The sequence below is a fragment of the Lissotriton helveticus genome, chromosome 8 (genome assembly GCF_964261635.1).
Source record: "Lissotriton helveticus chromosome 8, aLisHel1.1, whole genome shotgun sequence".
NCBI lineage: Eukaryota > Metazoa > Chordata > Amphibia > Caudata > Salamandridae > Lissotriton > Lissotriton helveticus.
In genome coordinates this window covers 1487810456-1487830463 of record NC_136069.1, presented here as the reverse complement: position 1 = coordinate 1487830463, position 20008 = coordinate 1487810456, and the positions used below count along the sequence as shown (strand labels likewise).

General features: G+C 44.4%; 1 protein-coding gene across 1 annotated transcript in view; it reads left to right on the top strand.

Moving 5' to 3' along the window:
- The window catches only part of TYR (tyrosinase), a 263092-nt gene that overhangs the window by 86955 nt on the left and 156129 nt on the right, over window positions 1-20008 (top strand). The window lies entirely within an intron of this gene.

The following is a 20008-nucleotide window of genomic DNA, read 5'->3' as shown; positions in this document are numbered from 1 at the left end:
AGAATGTTTGTCTGTATGAGGTTCTACAAAATTACATATTCAAGAGGAACATCAAAGAAGATATTGATAAAGGAGTGTATGCTGTAATTGGAAGTGAGGGATGTCTGGTCATTTTGGGGAGGCCGGGCAGGTCCAGAATATAGTCAAAATGTCTCCACCAAGCAGCGGTCGGACCAGAACCCCTTTGAGTAGTCCAAAAAGTTCAGTTAAATGACAATAGAAGGGACAGGCAACAAGAACCATCAGTCAAAGAGGGGAGGGCAAGTTCTTCCCTACCGGGTCACGTTGGGGCTCCACCGGAACTGATTGAATTGGTAGTCTACAGCGTTTCTGGATGTTTCAGACTGAAGCTGGCGTCAGCATGAGAGCACCACCATTCCGTGGCTACGTCGTGGCTATTCCGCGAGCAATCATGGCAGTCACTCCTCACCGGAAGCCTGCGGGAGTCGGGGGCCCCGGTGACTCTTGTAGAATCTTCAAGGCTGAGGGGACGCTTTCGGGAATGGGGCCCATGCCCTAGCAGTCAAGCGTCCGAGTTCCAGGGTTGCCCAGAGCCATCCTTGCAGGCCAGGCCCAAGTCTGTGGAGGCGACCGCCATTTCGTGAGCTCCGTGGCAGCCGCCTGTCGCTGTTCCGCAAGAGTGGGTGCAATTCAGCCGGATGGCGGGTGAGACGCTGTAGCCGCAAGAGTAGGCGAAACTCAACCGGCTGAGTGAGGCACTGTGCCGCAAGAGCGGGCGTAACTCAGCTGGCCGAGCGAGGCACTGTGCCGCAAGAGTGGGCGTAACTCAGGTGGCCGAGCGAGGCACTGTGCCGCAAGAGCGGGCGTAACTCAGGTGGCCGAGCGAGGCACTGTGCCGCAAGAGTGGGCGTAAGTCAGCTGGCCGAGCGAGGCACTGTGCCGCAAGAGCGGGCGGAACTCAGCTGGCCAAGCGAGGCACTGTGCCGCAAGAGTGGGCGGAACTCAGCTGGCCGAGTGAGGCACTGTGCCGCAAGAGCGGGCGGAACTCAGCTGGCCGAGCGAGGCACTGTGCCGCAAGAGTGGGCGGAAGTCAGCTGGCCGAGCGAGGCACTGTGCCGCAACAGTGGGCGCAACTCAGCTGGCCGAGCGAGGCACTGTGCCGCAAGAGCGGGCGTAACTCAGGTGGCCGAGCGAGGCACTGTAGGTCTTCCTCTCACAAAGATGAAAGTCAGAGTGAGGAAACAAGGAGGGGTTTTCATCATTTGGGACAAAAAAAAAAGTTCTAAACCAATGAAAAGTGTTATTTTTAGGTCACATGACCTAGCCTTACATCATTAGGAAACCAAAAGTGAAATGAACCAATGAAAATTTTTATTAACAAGTCACATGACCTGTTATGCTTACGTTACGTGCTCCGCGCCGCGCCCCGGATCGCTTCCGGGAAGCTGCGCTTCGCGCATCGGGTGCGCTAACGCGGCGCGTCATATGACGCATTACCCGACAACGCGATACTACAATAATTCTGGATGTTACGGACTGAAGCTGGTCGTCAGCATGAGAGCACCCCGTGGCTACGTCGTGACCGTTCCGCGAGCAATCATGGCAGTCGCTCCCCACCGGAAGTCTGCGGGAGTCGGGGGCCCCGGTGACTCTTGTAGAATCTTCAAGGCTGAGGGGACGCTTTTGGGAATGGGGCCCATGCCCTAGCAGTCAAGCGTCCGAGTTCCAGGGTTGCCCAGAGCCATTCTTGCAGGCCAGGCCCTAGTCTGTGGAGCCGATCGCCATTTCGTGAGCTCCGTGGCAGCCGCCTGTCGCTGTACCGCAAGAGTGGGTACAATTCAGCCGGATGGCGGGTGAGACGTTGTAATAGCAAGAGCAGGCTCAACTCAGCTGGCCGAGAGAGGCACTGTGCCGCAAGAGTGGGCGTAAGTCAGCTGCCGAGTGAAGCGCTGGGGTGCAGCTGAGGAACCTCCATCTGGGGAGGTGGGGGAGGCTCGTTCGCGCCGCCTCTCCCTTCCGGTGCACCCCACGCCGCCTTGTGGCGCAGGTAGGCACTGTGCCGCAAGAGTGGGCGTAACTCAGCTGCCGAGTTAAGCGCTGGGGTGCAGCTGAGAAACCTCCACCTGGGGAGGTGGGGGAGGCTTGTTCGCGCCGCCTCTTCCTTCCAGTGCACCCCACGCCGTCTCCTGGCACAGGTATATGTGATGGTCGGACCAGGGCACCGCAGGACGTGTCTTCAGGTCAAACGGATTGTGGGACAAGGTCCAGAATGGAAGAGTCACCAAAAGGCAAAAAGTTCCGCCAGACCCCGGGAGCCGGCCGCCTATGTCGGGGGCGATCTCAAGCCACACCAGGGCAACAAGACTTGGGGAGGGGGCAGGAGCCAAGCGCCCCTTCCGAGTCCGCGCCACCACACCGCCCCTCGGGGGCCTCCGTCAAGCGGCTCAGGGAGGCACCGCAGGCAGCGGTTCTTCAGATCAGTGGTCTCACCGGCAAGGCTCCCCTCCGTCAGCAGCGATCGTTGGCGCTGTGGTTTCGGCCGGAGGCCCCGCATAGTCAACGCCCCGGCCTCTCCATCTCGTAGGCCGCAGAGTAGTCGGGGAGAAATCCCGGGAACGGCGGCATGTATTTGGATCGATGTTGCAGCAGGCTGCCATGTAAATAGTTATTTAATAAAACGTTTACCCTGTTACTTTGCTGGTGTGTTGTATATATTTATAATATTTGCATAGGGTTTGTCGTTATTTTGGGCGGGGTGGGCGGCGGAGCCGAGCTGTCTTGCAGCCATCATGGCGTCGAGCTCGGTTCCTCTCACTAGTTTCATATTTCTCATGAGGGGTTGTTCCTAATGTTTCTATTTTAGCGAGGTCAAAAAGAGATCCCATTAGTGGCCTACTGATTTTGCTTGATTCCTTTTGTTTTTTCTAACGATTTTTCACTATCTGCAAAGACTAAACAGAGTATTGCGACTATGTGCTTGTTTGTAAATAGAGATTGAACCAAAGAGAAGCAATTCTAAAACAGTAAATGCTTGGATAACAATCAATCAAATGGAGAGGGAAGCAGGCACGACGGATTACGACGGGGGCAAAGGCCTGCGTTACCTACTCTTCACTATCTGCAAAGAGAGAATACTCCTAAAAGAAAAGAGGGGGGGGCAGCGTTCAAAGCACATCAGCGTGCATAAACACGAAAATGTTTTTACCTACCACGTACTTGACATTTTAAAGCTTTTGATATTTGCTAATAAAAAAACATTGAAATTCACTGAAAACACCATAGGTTATATGTAAATGTAAATGTAGTTGAGCTTATATAGCGCACAGCTACCCGCAGTGGGTTTCCCGGCGCTTGCTTAGGGAACCTTTCCTGATATTCCCCTGTGAGATAGCAGGGTATCCACAAGGTGAAAGTCAGGCATCCCGCCGCGAGGGGCCGTTGTGGAGATTAAGCAAGCTGTTGCCCAGAGTCGCAGAGTGTGAACCCGTGAGTCGAGGAGGCACCGGGGCGAGAATTATCGAGTCCGTGGAATTTTTAGCCCAAGACCCGCCGGGGCGGGGAATTGAACCCTGGTCCAGGACCGATCTCAGATTCCGGGTCTGCCGCCTCTAACCCCTGAGCCACACTTCTCCATATATAGACCATATATAGTTAGGAATTAGCATTTACAAAACCTTGAAAATTCACTGAAAAAACCATGGGTTATAGACCATATATAGTTAGGAATTAGCATTTACAAAACCTTATTTTACTCTCACAAAACCATTGAAATTCCATATATAGTTAGTTGCACTAACTATATATCGCGCACCCGCAATCCACTGCTGATGATGTCACATATTACATCATTCATGACATGGTCAGTGACATCACTGATGACACCACTGATGACATCACTGATGACATCACTGATGACATCTCAAATGACATCACTGATGACATCTCAAATGACATCACTGATGACATCTCAAATGACATCACTGATGACATCTCATTTGAAATCAATGGTCACATCACTGATGATATCATTCATGTGACAATACAATGCATCTCCTCACACTTTAATAGAACCTCTGTTACACCCAGTGTTAAATACAGAATATAATTTTTTAAACCATTGACACACCAATACTAGTTACTACATACGCACTCACTGATTCCTACGTCTACACACACATTCACTCATTCACCCATACAATCATTCATACATACAATCACTCATCTTTACAACACTATCATATGCACTCATACACCTATACAGACACTCACACTCTGCCACTCATCCTTCGAGTTACTCACACACCTAGTCAGTCCTGTAAAGAATCAATCACACTTCCATTTTCTAATCTATACAGTTAAACATAGAGTACCTTACATTTTCAAACATATTCTAACACATACTTACTCTCTTATACAATCATTGATACAAGAACACATTGATCTGCACAGAGTCACACATCTCCCAGCCAGCCAGCCACACACACACTCAGTCTCCCATACAAATACTTGGACAATCAATCAATAACCCATATAGTTACTCATATAGCTACTGATCAACACATGCAGCAGTTTACAGAATAACAGACATAATGATGCACAAATTAAGACAGTTTAGTCACTAACCCATGCATTCAGTGAGACACATTTAATCACTCACTCATACAGTCAGTCACGCACCTACTAAATCCTTCATCCAGACACTTCTACATCTACTAATTCTTCAATATGTAAAACATATTTAAAGTTTACAGAAACACACAGTCGCTGGATGATGTCATCAGTGATGTCATCAGTGATGTCATTTGAGATGTCATCAGTGATGTCATTTGAGATGTCATCAGTGATGTCATCAGTGATGTCACTGACCATGTCATGAATGATGTAATATGTGACATCATCAGCAGTGGATTGCGGGTGCGCGATATATAGTTAGTGCAACTAACTATATATGGAATTTCAATTGTTTTGTGTGAGTAAAATAAGGTTTTGTAAATGCTAATTCCTAACTATATATGGTCTATAACCTATGGTTTTTTCAGTGAATATATATATCTATATATATATATATATATATATATATATATATATATATATATATATTACCTACTGGCGGTCGCCAGTAGGTATATATAGTTAGGATTTTTTCTCTATGGGTTTTTTGAAAATTCTATGTCTAATAACTTTGGCGTTTGTGGACGGAATTGGCTGAAATTTTCAGGAAAATGGCACATTTTGTTTCTGAGCAGCCCTTGAAAATTTGGGGGGGGTTCGTCAAGGGGGGGCCGAGAAAAAAGGGGGGTCCCAAAACGTGTTTTTAACATTGAGTTTTCCATAGGGCGGTTGGCCTCACTTTTAGCCCGAACGGCTGAATGGATTTGCACGAAACTTGGCAAAATTGTAGGGACTGGTAGCCCGATGTGCCTTTTGTAGGTCTCAATATATGTGCTCCAGTGGATTTTGAGAAATTAACGTTTAAAAAAAGATATATATCTGTAACAGCGGACCGGGCAGCGTCCTAGGACGCGTACTTTTCGCGCAACGGAGCTTTGTGAAGCGAAGCTGATTGGTTCTCCGGCGTCTGTCAACATTCCAAACAGTCCGTAGCGGCCGCCATCTTGTCTCTCGGTAGGATCGAGAGACAAGAGGAGGCCAAAGCGAAGGGGCAAATGACCATAAGGGGGAATAGTAGATCCTCGCTGACCCCCTAGGTTTGATGTGGAGGTTTTAAAAGGGCCCCGCGGGGCAAAAAAAAATAATAATAATAATAATCGAACACCTGAATGGATTTGCACGAAACTTGGCAAAATATTAGGGACTGGTAGCCCGATGTGCCTTTGCTAGGTCTCAATATATGTGCTCCAGTGGATTTTGAGAAATTAACGTTCAAAAAAAGATATATATCTGTAACAGCGCTCCGCTTCGCGTACTTTTCGCGTTACGGAGCTTTGCGAAGCTGATTGGTTCTCCGGCGTCTGTCAACATTCCAAACAGTCCGTAGCGGCCGCCATCTTGTCTCTCGGTAGGATTGAGAGACAAGAGGAGGCCAAAGCGAAGGGGGAAATGACCATAAGGGGGCATAGTAGATCCTTCCTGACCTCTTAGGTTTGATGTACCATTTTGCCAAGTTTGGTGTAATTCCGTTCAGCCATTCAGGCTGTAGACGTATGTAAATGTCCTATGGAAAATTGCATGGGGAAAACACATTTGAAAGTGTTGAAATTTAGAACCAATTAAAATGTTACTTTGGTTTTGTATTTGTGTGTGATGAAAGTTAATTGGTTATGTATATATGTCAAATGAGAGGAAACCACAGCCATTTTGTGATACTACTGTCTGAGGTACATTTGTGAGGAATTTTTGGTGGTGAATTTCTGGTGTTTGATTTACACAGTACTAACACTTCTGCTACTTTTAAAAAGGTGAGTTGTTAATTTGTAAGGGGAACTATGTTGTACACTTGAAGATAATTTGAAAAATGTTTTCTGTTATTTATTTGCAGTCCTTCTGTTATACTAAATACTTGATGAAGTTAGTTTTATATTATGTATTACTAAAAACGATAAATGAAAGTGATTATTTTTTTCTGCAATTTACAGCAAGCAATTTCAAAATAAAATGGCTCACAATGAAGAGACCGTGGCAATTTCTTTTGAATTGTCCACTACATTGATTGAAATTGAGAGCACCAATAATGAAATATTGTCACAAGGAGGACATGACTTGTATGATTCCATTAGATTGATTGAAATGGACAGCACCAAGAATGAAATATTGTCACAAGGAGATGACTTGAATGATTCCACTACATTGATTGAAATTGAGAGCACCAATAATGAAATATTGTCACAAGGAGGAGATGGCTTGTATGATTCCATTAGATTGATTGAAATGGACAGGACCAATAATGAAATATTGTCACAAGGAGGAGATGACTTGAATGATTCCACTACATTGATTGAAATTGAGAGCACCAATAATGAAATATTGTCACGAGGAGATGACTTGAATGATTCCACTACATTGATTGAAATGGACAGCACCAATAATGAAATATTGTCAGAAGGAGGAGATGACTTGAATGATTTTTTTGATCAATCTCTTGATGGCGAATTTATCGAGTGTTTGGAGACCATAGAGTTACAAGAATCATCATTGCAGACTTTTAATGAGGAGATTCCAGATGAGATGATTGAAGAGGAAATTACTGATGAGGACATGTTACTAGTTGTTTCAAATTTAGAAAATTTTGAAGAATAAATTTATATTTAGAAATCAAAAATTGTTTGAGACATTATTTATTTTTATTTTTAATTTATGAGGTTGTAGCGAAGTGATTGTAGTATAAAATGAGACTTATAGTATAGAGTGCAACATTTTTATGTTACATGGTAAGTTTACTCATATTTACTTCCCTTCTGCCACTATATTATCTCCAATGTGTATTTGACATGTCTTCTTCATCTCCGGCCTCCTTTCTCTCACTGTGTGTCTCCGATGCATCTTATCGCTGGTATTTTGTGTAATTACAGAAGAGAGTAAAATAAAATAGTTCGGAACGTGAAAAGGGGGCAAAGTAGAGTACTCCTCACCCCCTAGGCCTTTTTAGGCGGTCCCAAAAGGATCAGTTTCTGCTTTCCTGAGAGATTATGGTATGAGTTCCATATACCACAATAACTTGCATTACAACATGCAAGATATCTATCTCCTATTACCAACTTTTGGAGATATTCGCGCTAAGCGCGAATATCTCCAAAAAGTAACACCTGCCCTGAGCAGTTCTTAGCCATGTTATCCAATGGGAGGTGGATAACATGGCTAAGAGTATTAGCTCGGTAATGCATGAATATCGCTGAGTTTTTAGCGATATTCATGCATTGCGGCCGTTTATTATCGCATTTGCGATAAACCTTGATAATAGTAAGGTTTATCTTCGATAATTTCTGACGATGCTTAGTGGTAAAAAATTGGTTGGTAAGCATCGTTAGCGATAAATATCGCTTAACTTTGGTAATATGCCCCAACGTCTGTTAACGTTCGATTCGAAGGAAATGAGGAAGTGTTGAAAAACATTGTCTGCGCCATCTTGCCTTTTTTGAAATGCCACACTTTTGTCGTGCACGGCAGCCATTTTAGATGTCTTGACCAGACCCACTCTCTGCACGCTGTCGATTCGTAGCATGGCTCCTCACCCTCGCAAGCATCTTCCCCAGGCACTGGTCACCCCCGCTCTCTGTCTTATGCATGGGCAATAAACCTCCCCCCATCTGCGCTGCTCTTCCCTGAGAATCACACTGTGCCCGCCCGACACCTCCCTTTCGCCCTATTCACTACCGCACCCTGTGACACTCCTCTTCCTCTGTGTCCGATTGTCCAGGCTATCAGCTAGCCCTGCAGATGTAGTTTATGGCCCCAGCTGTAAAGAATCACCCCTCTTCAAAGGAGTTATAGTAGATCAAGGCCCACACCCGATGAGATCCGTCACACCACACGTGTTCCTACTATCTGAAAACTATCCTGTATTGTGATTGGGGAGGGGACCGAGCCTGAAGCGGAAGATTCCAGGAATGACTCTTTGTACATCAAAGTTTTTACAATTATGTGTCACATAAAAAATATATAGCACTCCAACAAAGTAGTAGGAATATAAAACTTTAATAACATATAAATATATACAACAAAACAAAAACAGTAAAAACATTTAAACAACGAAGAGACCGTGGCAATTTATTTTGAATTATCCAATAGATTTATTGAAATTGACAGCACCAATAATGAAATATTCTTGTCAGTAGCGGTCTGTTGTGCGAATAGTTCCAAGGCAGCAGAACGCGCTGAAATCTGGATGTCACGAAGGTGATGTCTAGCAAGTTGCCGCCCAGCAAATAACGGCGTGGGGCGCCGCGGGGGTGAGTGAGTCCAGTAGGCACCAGAGCTATTCTTACCGGCATTGCAGAATTACTGCTGGGGACAATGCCTGTGCTGGAGCAGGGTCACAGCAGAAACAAAAAGGATTCTGTTGAAGATGTTGTTGGTTTTCAATTTGAAAACAGTTCTGGTGTCAACTGCTATGCTAATGTAGTGGTTAATGTTTTGTTTTCTCTAGAAAATGTAAAAGAGGGGGAGGCAGTCCAAAGTTCCGTTAAAAGGGCAAAGGAAAGGATCGGTGGTTTGAACTATCAGTCAAAAAGGGGAGGGGGTGCAACAATTTTTCCTACCGGGTCACACTGTGCTTTCACCGGAAGTGAGGTCTGCAGGATTCTAGTAATTCAAAGTGAGGCTGGCGCCGACGTCCCGCGGATACAGTTTCGTCACTCCACGGGTGATCATGGCAGTCATTCCCCATCGGGGGTGGGAGACTCCCGCGGCTCCTCTAGAATCTTCAAGGTCGTGGAGGACTACGGTGGTGGAGTCAACCAGTGACCGGGCCATTTCTTTATGCTGGGCCCGCTCTTGCCAGGTCGACCGCCATTTTGAGAGTTCGGTAGCTACTGGCGATCGCGGGGTCAAATGAACGGACGGGCTCCACCCTGCCGGGCGAGACGTTGCAGCATGGCCACAGTGGAAGAACTCTTTTCCGGGCGCCTGGACCGCTGAGGGTGCAGCTGGGAAGCCTACACTGGGGAGGCGGGAGAGGCCTGTTCGCACCGTCTCTCCCTCCCAGTGCACCCCACGGCGTCTCGCTTGAGATTTGTTATGGCCGGACCAGGCGATGAGGACGAGGGGGGGGTCGGAGGCATGTGCAAGACATCCCCCCCCAGTGTTGTCGCAGCCATTATAAAAGAAAGAAGTGTCCCGTCCGTCTTCGGGCCGGGCTTCCGGTGGATGTCGGCCGGACGCCCCTGGCTCTGGCCCCATGAACGGGTTTCTTGGTTTATCGGCTGCAGCCGGATTCCGTCGGCCTCGGCCCCCCGACCGTTGGTGGCCGGACCGGAAGAGCATGTGGCGGGACTACCTGCAACTCTCAAGGGCCACCGCGGCCGGACTGGGAGAGAGAGGGGAGGGTCGAGGAGACATTCCCCCCCCCCTGCAACTGTTCAGCGTTGTAAAGGCAATCCCCTGGCCGGGTCCCGTTGGTCTCGGCCTCTCCTCCGGCTACACCCTACGTTAGGATCTCCTGGCCGAGGCGTGGCAGCAGGACCTGCCTTATATGGGCTGCTCCCGGCTGGGCGTAGCCGGAACCCTGCCCCACCTTGGAAGTTTCCAGAGTGGGGGCGGATGTTCTACTGACTTGCATTTTCCCTAGTCTATCGATTTTTTTGGCGTGGCAGGCGGTGGGACAGCGAGGGGTGATTTGGTTTCTCTTACTGTTTTTCTGGTCTCTCACCACTGGCATATTTTAACGTTTTCTTGTTTCTAGGACATTAATAGGTTTTATCATTACGTTATGTTATCGTTTCTTTGTTCGTTGTTTAATAAAAGTTCATGTTCATCAGTGGCCTACTGATTTTCGTTTTCCTATTCTTTTCTTTCCAGGTTGTTTCATGCTAAAGTTTCTGTTAACAGGATACAGTGATCACTTCGTTATTATTGCATATGTCCTTTTCACTAGGGGTGCTCTCTGGTCGGGCCAGATGACGTATGTCTAGTAAATGGTCCGGGTGAAACAGGTGCATCAATCAGTGGGGATAGGCATGATAGATTACAACGGGGGAGAAAGGTCCGCATTACGTACCCTTTCACTACTTGCAAAGATTTTCCTACGTTTATTTGCAAACAGGGAATACCTCCAAAAAGAACTAATTCCCAAACAGTCAATGTTCGGACAATCAATCAATCAATGAGGAATGAAATAGGTACGACGTGTTAAAGGCTTGCGTTACCTACCCTTCACTATCTGCAAAGGGAGAGAGAATATTCCTATTCTTCCTCGTTTGCAGGTAGAGAAGATCCTTAAGAGAATTAACATCGAACAATTCAATGCTCGATTGAAACAATCAACAAGGGGTACTGTGAACACAAATGAACGCCGCTTATGTACATACGCATTGCTATTTTCAACAGGTTGTTCCTAATGTTTCTATTTTAGCGAGGTCAAAAAGAGATCCCATTAGTGGCCTACTGATTTTGCTCGATTCCTTTTGTTTTTTTACACGATTTTTCGCTATCTGCAAAGACTAAACAGAGTATTGCGACTCTGTGCTTGTTTGTAAATAGAGAATGAACCAAAGAGAACAATCAATCAAATGGAGAGAGAAGCAGGCACGACGGATTACAAAGGGGGAAAGGGCTGCGTTAACTACCCTTCACTATCTGCAAAGAGAGAGTACTCCTAATAGAAATGAGGGGTGGGGGGCAGCAATCAAAGCAGATCAGTGTGCATAAACACGAAAAAAAAAATTCTTACCACGTACTTGACATTCGACAGCTTATGATATTTGCTATTAAAAAACCATTGAAATTCACTGAAAAAACCATAGGTTATAGACCATATATAGTTAGGAATTAGCATTTACAAAACCTTGAAAATTCACTGAAAAAACCATAGGTTATAGACCATATATAGTTAGGAATTAGCATTTAAAAAACCTTATTTTACTCACACAAAACCATTGAAATTCCATATATAGTTAGTTGCACTAACTATATATTGCGCACCCGCAATCCACTGCTGATGATGTCACATATTACATCATTCATGACATGGTCAGTGACATCACTGATGACATCACTGATGACATCTCAAATGACATCACTGATGACATCTCATTTGACATCAATGACCACATCACTGATGATATCATTCATGTGACAATACAATGCATCTCCTCACATTTTAATATAACCTCTGTTTCACCCAGTGTTAAAAACAGAGTATAATTTTTGAAACCATTGACACACCAATACTAGTTACTACATACGTACTCACTGATTCCTACGTCTACACACACATTCACTCATTCACCCATACAATCATTCATACATACAATCACTCATGTTTACAACACAATCATATGCACTCATACACCTATACAGACACTCACACTCTGCCACTCATCCATGGAGTTACTCACACACCTAGTCAGTCCTGTAAAGAATCAATCACACTTCCATTTTCTACTCTATACAGTTAAACATAGAGCACCTTACGTTTTCAACCATATACTAACACATACTTACTCTCTTATACAATCATTGATACAAGTACACATTGATCTGTACAGAGTCACACACCTCCCATCCAGCCACACACACACTCAGTCTCCCATGCAAATACTTGGGCAATCAATCAATAACCCATATAGTTACTCATATAGCTACTGATCAACACATGCAGCAGTTTACAGAACAACAGACATAATGATGCACAAATTAAGACAGTTTAGTCACTAACCCATGCACTCAGTGAGACACATTTAATCACTCACTCATACATTCAGTCATGCACCTACTAAATCCTTCGTCCAGACACTTATACATCCACTCATTCTTCAATATGTAAGACATATTTTAACTTTACAGAAACATAGTCACTGGATGTTGTCATCAGTGATGTCACTGACCATGTCATGAATGATGTAATATGTGACATCATCAGCAGTGGATTGCGGGTGCGCAATATATAGTTAGTGCAACTAACTATATATGGAATTTCAATGGTTTTGTGTGAGTAAAATAAGGTTTTTTAAATGCTAATTCCTAACTATATATGGTCTATAACCTATGGTTTTTTCAGTGAATTTTCAAGGTTTTGTAAATGCTAATTCCTAACTATATATGGTCTATAACCTATGGTTTTTTCAGTGAATATATATATATATATATATATATATATTGGAGCGAAGTTATCAGAAGCTGAACCGTCTCTTCAGGCTTCTCCCGCTGACCGAAGGTCTTGAATTATACAAATTCAAGGTAGCCGTCCTATACCGCTACCTGTGTCTGCATCCTGACTGGGAAGAGACTTGGTGAGGGGCAAACTCTGCACAGCGCTTTGGTGGCTAAAGACACTTTAACGGACTGAGTATTTTTTAAAACACGCCACAAGGAAGAATCCCAAAGATTTCTTTTTCCAATCTGGCAGGGTAATGAGGAATATCTCTAAAAACCGGAACATTACCTTTCAAGTATGGCGGATATCGCAAGTCCTGTTTTAATTGGCACATCACAAGAGCGTCAGGAGAATTTATTTAAAAACGACGCTGTGCACAAGACGTTGATACCTTTAGGCACTGAAGAAAGCTCAATCCTGAAACGCGTCTGCTGATAAAGCTGTTTTAAACTATTACCGCGGAGTGCCTTCGTGTGTTCAAACATGCATGCGCTGGAGCTGTTATATATGTGTGTGTATATATGTAAATATTTATATATGTGTTGTGTGTGTGTGTGTGTGTGTGTGTGTGTATATATATATATATATATATATATATATATATATATAAATGGTTGTCCTCACACACAACTTTGTATTAACATTATTAGTTTATTGCAACCATGATAATTATGTTGCACTGCACCTGGACTCTCCCCACCCTCCTTTCATGACTTAAGTTTGGCTGCTTGCCAGCCTCTACCCTGAGAGTCGAGGGGGCTTAGGTGAGGACCACCTTTTGTTGTTGTATTGGTCTCTTTGGTGTTAGTCACCAGGGACCCTCTGCTTTCTTCTTTAGAGAGAGTTTAACGGGCATGCAACCACAAGGTCAAAGGACCCGACTTGCAGGAGTTTATTGAGAAGTTGCATTCCCACTTGAAGGAAGTTCTGTTACACTCTCTGAGATTCCCTACTGCAGCCATGTTTGAATTTTTGTGGCTCTTTAAGATCTCATTGGTTTCATGTGTTTTTTCTCAAGGGAGAAGGGCGTGTTTTGCTTACTGCTCCTTACCACCCATGCCCAGTATTGCTGGATGTCGTGAGTGGTGAGCCAGTCCACACAGCATGGACACATAAAATACTGAACCCTTGCTGGACTGCAACCCAGATTTCCAGTTTATATTGCATGCAAAGATTATGCCTGGTCATCCACGAGAGCTCACTATTATCTTAATTACAGTGGGCAATGTTTGTGTACATCTGACCTTACAAATGACTTTTGGACATTTATTGTGAAGATATAGCTCCACTTCCTATATTTTAATTTAATTTTTACTATTCTTTTTCTGTACATGTTGTAAACATAGTTGTCTGGGAAGGAATTATGTCTAGCTCCTACTACTGAATTGTCCTCATTTCTAGATGCATGTTAGTTGTGCTGCACCCCTTAACACACCTACCAAGGGGACCATGCCATGTGTGAGACCTTGACACACTGCTGGATTTCTAACCAACACCCCTTTGCATTCAGGGATTTGTAGTTTCACGTTTAACACTGCAGACGTGGGCTTAAATCTCCCAGCTTTCCAAATGCCTTCTGCTGAAAACCAACACTGGCTGCAAGGATCACATATGACATACGGTCCCTAGCAGCTGTTGTGCTGCGTACAGAGCTCTGTGAAAATGCCACAGGATTCCTCAAATCATCCCTTCTCACCGATATAATCTTCCCTAGTATTCCCTTATTTATGGTTTTGTCTAAAAGTAATTTGACAGGAGTCGGCTACCATGTACTGTCGATAGGCATAAATGACGTGCTCTCCATCCATCAGTTATAATTGAGTATACCTTCTGACCACAGCTCATCTTATGTTCAGCAAACATGTCGCTTAGCACTGCTCAAACCCTGCCTCAGCACTCCAGCCACCCCTTAAATAAAATAGAAACTGCAGGAAGGTAGTTGGTAGAAAGGAAGCACCCTCATTTTCAAATCCAATGCCATGAACCAGGCACCTGCCGCAGCGTGCAGCACCAGATCCATATCTAAAAATACATGAACTTTGAGAATCAAATGAGGTGCCCGATGTACCAGGCAAAACGCCTCAACCAATGAATAGATTTGTCTACTGCCTTTTCCAGAAAAACAAACAAAAAAACTATTACAGACAGTGTATAAGTAGGAAACTAAAATTCGAAAAAATCTTTTCTGCCTACAATACAGTAAAACGTCCCACTCAGCCATCAACCACCATCTTTGATATCATGGCGCTAATTTTCATGCAGAAAATTACTTATTATTTTTTCAGTATCACAAATGTAGGCTAATGAGTAACTGACAGAGGAGCACACAATATAAGCAATTTTACACTGTGACCTAAAGAAGACGCAACATTTACGGTAAATAAAAAACAAAAACAAACCTGCATCTCGTACTGTTTTAATTGCTTGTAGAAGGCCATCACATATCGAACGTTAACAGCAATCCTCCAATAATAAATAGTGCACCAGTTAACTTACTGCTCTGTGCTGATGACCTAATAATTCTAGAATGTTCTTTCTTTTGTGCATAGCTGCCAAGGTTTTGGATTGCCACGTGTGACATTGTCATAATTTCAGTGTAATTATGAGTGACATTTCAACGACTATGAGTGACACTTTCTCGCGAGCAAAGTCAAGCAATGAAGATAAGGGAAACATAAAGATCAGAAATTGCACGCCTTTGAGCAAGGAGAAACTTTAAGTTAACTGCTGAAAAGCGTAGGAAATAATTGTTAAACGGCTTTTATTCATCAGACTCTAGCCACAATTGCAGAAAATAGATAAAACGGTCTGGAAGACGTTCATAATTTAATTATAATCAGCTGAGTAATTTGCCACTGTACAGGACTAGCCTGAGCAACATGAGCTGTAAGCACGGCTGCATTTGAAAGCAGAAAGTGGGAGGCACTCATTTGGGTACCAGCAAGTCAGGCTTAAAGTAAATTTTATTTTTGAGTCGGATTATGATTGAAAAGGTCTGTGCCACCTCGAACTGTGCGGTGGTCGCAGTCACTCCTATACCTGCCTATAGACCAGCCTGAGGCAGGAGACTCCAGCTTTTTTTTAACTGCCTCCCGCTTCCCCGCTGCTGGCCCCAGGATAGCCCCACTCCAACACCCATGCCTGGCCTGACGGCTCGACTGTCCCGCAATGGTACGGCCCTGTTTATGGGGCTGAGTCGCCCACTGTGCTCCCGACTGACCCAGCCCCGCCAACCTCACACAGATCCAGGATACCAAGGCTTTGGAGTGGAGTGGAGCGGAGCTGGACTTGGGCTCACCTTTGCGCTGCCTCTCCCCAGCCTGAGGTGCACAGCTTCTTGCCCCTCTCTGAAAGCTGCCATGTGTGGAGGGGTGCAGCTTCAACTGGGACAGTGAGCCATGGCCAAGGGGGCAAGTGTGCTGTGACTGCTTCCGTTGCAGACCACAATTCTGCCTCGACATGGAGCAGGTGACCTGCACGAAAACTGGATTATTTGCGTGCTGCGCCCGGTCATCATGCGGCGCCTGTGATCATGCCGCTGCAAGGCCATGATGCTGCCTGTGCTGACTGACCCTATCTGTGACTGTCTTAACAGGAGAGGTCGCTGTGCCGGCGCGTCCGCCGCGGAGGGTTTTAATATAAATTATTGCCCCTCCTGCAGTGCACAGGCAGCAGGCACGCTCTCTGACAGTCTAAAGTAGTAAGACTTACTGAGGGACGCCGCGTGGACTGACACAACACAGCAACTCCTCCAGTCGAGTCCCCTGCTTCTGGTCACCGACCTCTCCTGTTCCAGGAGGACGTGAGGTCACAGATCCCCCTACTGACTCAGTGTGACTGACAGCCGCGCGCCGCAGCCTGCACGGCAGCGGACGGGAATTTCAGACAGCAGGGCAGATATTGTTACATTGTAGCAAGCACTTAGCCTGAGAGGTGCAGAGCAGATCTTTAACTATTGAGCTGCTGCTGCCGGCATTGAGTGAAGTTGTCTTCTGCGGCCGGGAAACACACACGGGTGTCATAGGCGCCGGCGCACGCTAGCATCAAAGTGGGCAGCCATGCGGTCAGTGGCAAAATGCGTGACAAATCATTTCAGTGCGGTGATGCGGGAACACCACACTGAAATGCGTTAGCATCACGCCTAATGCGTGATACTTGGCAGGCCTGTTTGTGCTGCAGAGACAGTTGAAGTCTTACCATCAATACAACCATAACGACCGATATGCAATTTAGCAAGGTTAAGGCATCATTCGAATGATACATGTTGGAAATTTGCCCTTTCTGTGGATCCCCCAAATTTTTGCATTAGCTTGTTGAAAGTGTTGTTGTTGGCTTTAAGACTCTGTGCACTTTACTCCTGCTAACTAGAGGTAAATTGATTGTGTTTTCCCTTTTAAGCATGGAAAAATTGGCATTAAACCAAATTGGCATATTTAATTGACTTCTAAGTTTATAGTACTACATGTACCCAAGGCCTGGAAATTAAATGCTACTAGTGAGTTCAGCATGCATTGTGCCACCTGCTAGAGAAGCACTGTAAATTATGTTTCAGGCCTGCCAGAGCAGCCAATAGTACAGTCTTAAAACTGCCATTTCCACCTGGCAAAAGAAATGTTTTTGCCAGGCATAAACCTAGCTTTTTAATTCGTATACGTCTTCTATAAAGTATGCCTTCAAATGCCCATATGGCAGGGTGCATGGTATTTAAAAAGTAGGACATGTATAATTTGTTAGTGTCCTGGCACAGAAAAAATCCTACAAAGTCATTTTACACTGTGGCCAGGCTTGGCCTCCCATAGGTCAACAATGTTTTTCACTTTTACGGTTTGATAAAGGTTAAATTCAGTTTGGGAGTAGCTTGAAAATGGCTCAAGGACTCATTTCAATTTTGATGTAAAGTCCAACTCAATGTTCAGGTTTGATTTTATATTACTGTTTTGGAATTGGCACTTTTACAAAGTTCTCATTTCCCTGCCTAAAACCAAAAGGCTTTCCAAGTGTCCAGCGGTCACCTGATTGCTCCCCTCTGTTGTGATGCATGCTCCCAGACAGTCGATAAGGGCCCCGTGAGGAGGGACTCCTCCCTTGACAGGATGGTCTGGAGGGTTGTGCCCAGCTCCTTCCTGAGCGTCAGAGGATGCCTACATTATCACTGGCATATGAAGCCTCCCTGCACTTTGTCTCTCTGGTCAGGCTCGCACCCAAACCCAATGGGCTAAGAGGAACTGACCATCTTGTTTTGGGATTGGACAAGCTTCCAGAGGCCTCTCTTCCTGCACTGCTCAAATGACCAGTTCCAACTGAACCTGCCCTGGACGATGCTGCTGACCTCTGTTGGAGTGAATTCTAACCTCCAAGTGGTGCCCTCCAGGTCCTAAAAGCTGGACTAATGTAAGAGTTAACTCCTCCTATCCACACTGCAATGCTGGGACCCAGAAACATTTTGCCAACTTTTACCCAAAGAACCGATGGAAACCAGGATCGGCGTTGAATCATCAGTCGGCCTTAACTTGCTGGTTTGCCCCATTGAATGAGAACTGACCTCCAGAGAAGTTTTCATGTCTGAACTTAGAGGGCTTTATTGGGGCTGATGCCAAGCAGCATCCCATCAACGGTGATGCCTTTCTGGGAACAGACTTCAGGCTTCACCCACTCTGAGCTTTCCCGTCTTCGTGGCGATCGCACGTCATCAAGCCCTGCTTCGGATCCAGCTTTTTTAGTTTGCAAGCTGACAACTCATAGACAAATTTATGGAGAGAAAGTGGTTGTCTAAGTCCGAAGGTAAACTTTCCAATGAGACAAACCTGGTCATTGTATCTGACTGGTGATCCATCCCGGTTCACCTTAACTTTTGACTTTGACCAGTTCTGGCGCAACCAGATAACCGCAGGTGGCTCTTTGGACTTCATGGTGCTCCACATAATTCAAACTTTAAAAATTCAGATCTCTGATTTCCCTTTTTGGGTTTGTGTTTAAGTGCCATTTTATTTATTAAGATTTATTCCATTTTTCTACATTGGTTTCAGATTTTTCTTGTGTTGTGTTTTCACTTCATTACTGTTTGAAGTGCTGCATTTATACTTCACACATTGCCTCTAAAAGCCTGCCTGCATGGTGCCAAACAACCAGAGGGTTAAGCATCGGTTTATTTTAGTGACTTAACTGGTTCACTTTGACCAGGATTGTAATTATTATTTGAGGGGGATTCTCACCCCATCAACTAGTACCTACATTTCTTACAATACATTTTCAACACCAAACTTGTAAGAGTTTCATCAGATAAGTATTTGAAAAACCTGTATAATGAAAAGGAGTGACCAGGTTTGACATCGTATCTGACAAATGTCCAAAATTTCAACTTGTGTCGGAAAGTTTTTCTTTTTTTTTTAATGTCGAATGAATGTGCACCAACGTCAATATATTCAGATTGAGGTAAATATTTCTCACAGTATTAATGTCCAAAACAAAGAATTGATGTCTTGAGGCATATCTTGCTCATCTCTCCAGCTTTTACAACACTGTGGTTATCTCAAGCCACTATATCTTGAGAATAATCTTCTCCTTACTCCAGAAGCTTTGAGATTAAAAAAAATTCCAACTCATTTTGGGTGGTCATGCAGCGGCTTTATATTTTTGGGAGGATTGCAAGAAGGATGGTTGAGGCTGCAGATGATTAATAATTTATTATGCTGCACTTAAGTTTTTTTTAAATAATTTATTTTGTATTGATTTTAACGTGGTTGCATTGTGATTTGATTGTTCTTATTGACTGTTTTCTGTGAATGGAGCGTAGTTTTTTATGTGAACAAATATGTCTAATAAATATTCTTTGACAGACTTTTTTTCTCACAAAAAAGTACACTTTCAAATGTGCTGCAGTCCTCGAATGTTATTGATTCTTGCATTATTTTCTTTTAATTTATCAGAAATGTATGTTTCGTCTTAAGAAATTAGCCCCTATGTGTGTTTGGTATTCTTAAATTCGTTTTTGTTTAGGGCATGAATGTAATTTTTTTAAATATTAGAACCATCATATTGTGTCGGACACCACTAATGTCCTTGTCTTGTTTGTCCATATTTGCTGTCCAAAGAAATAGATGGAGAACAACTTGTAGTATTTTATTACATTATTATTAGATATATCTTAAAGAATTGGTTGTGTGTCTTTGCACTTACAATACTGCACCTGGCACAACATATCCATACAATTTGCAACTATCTCATCCTCATTGATTTATGAACCCTAATGGTTCAAAAAACGTTTGCGATCGACATATG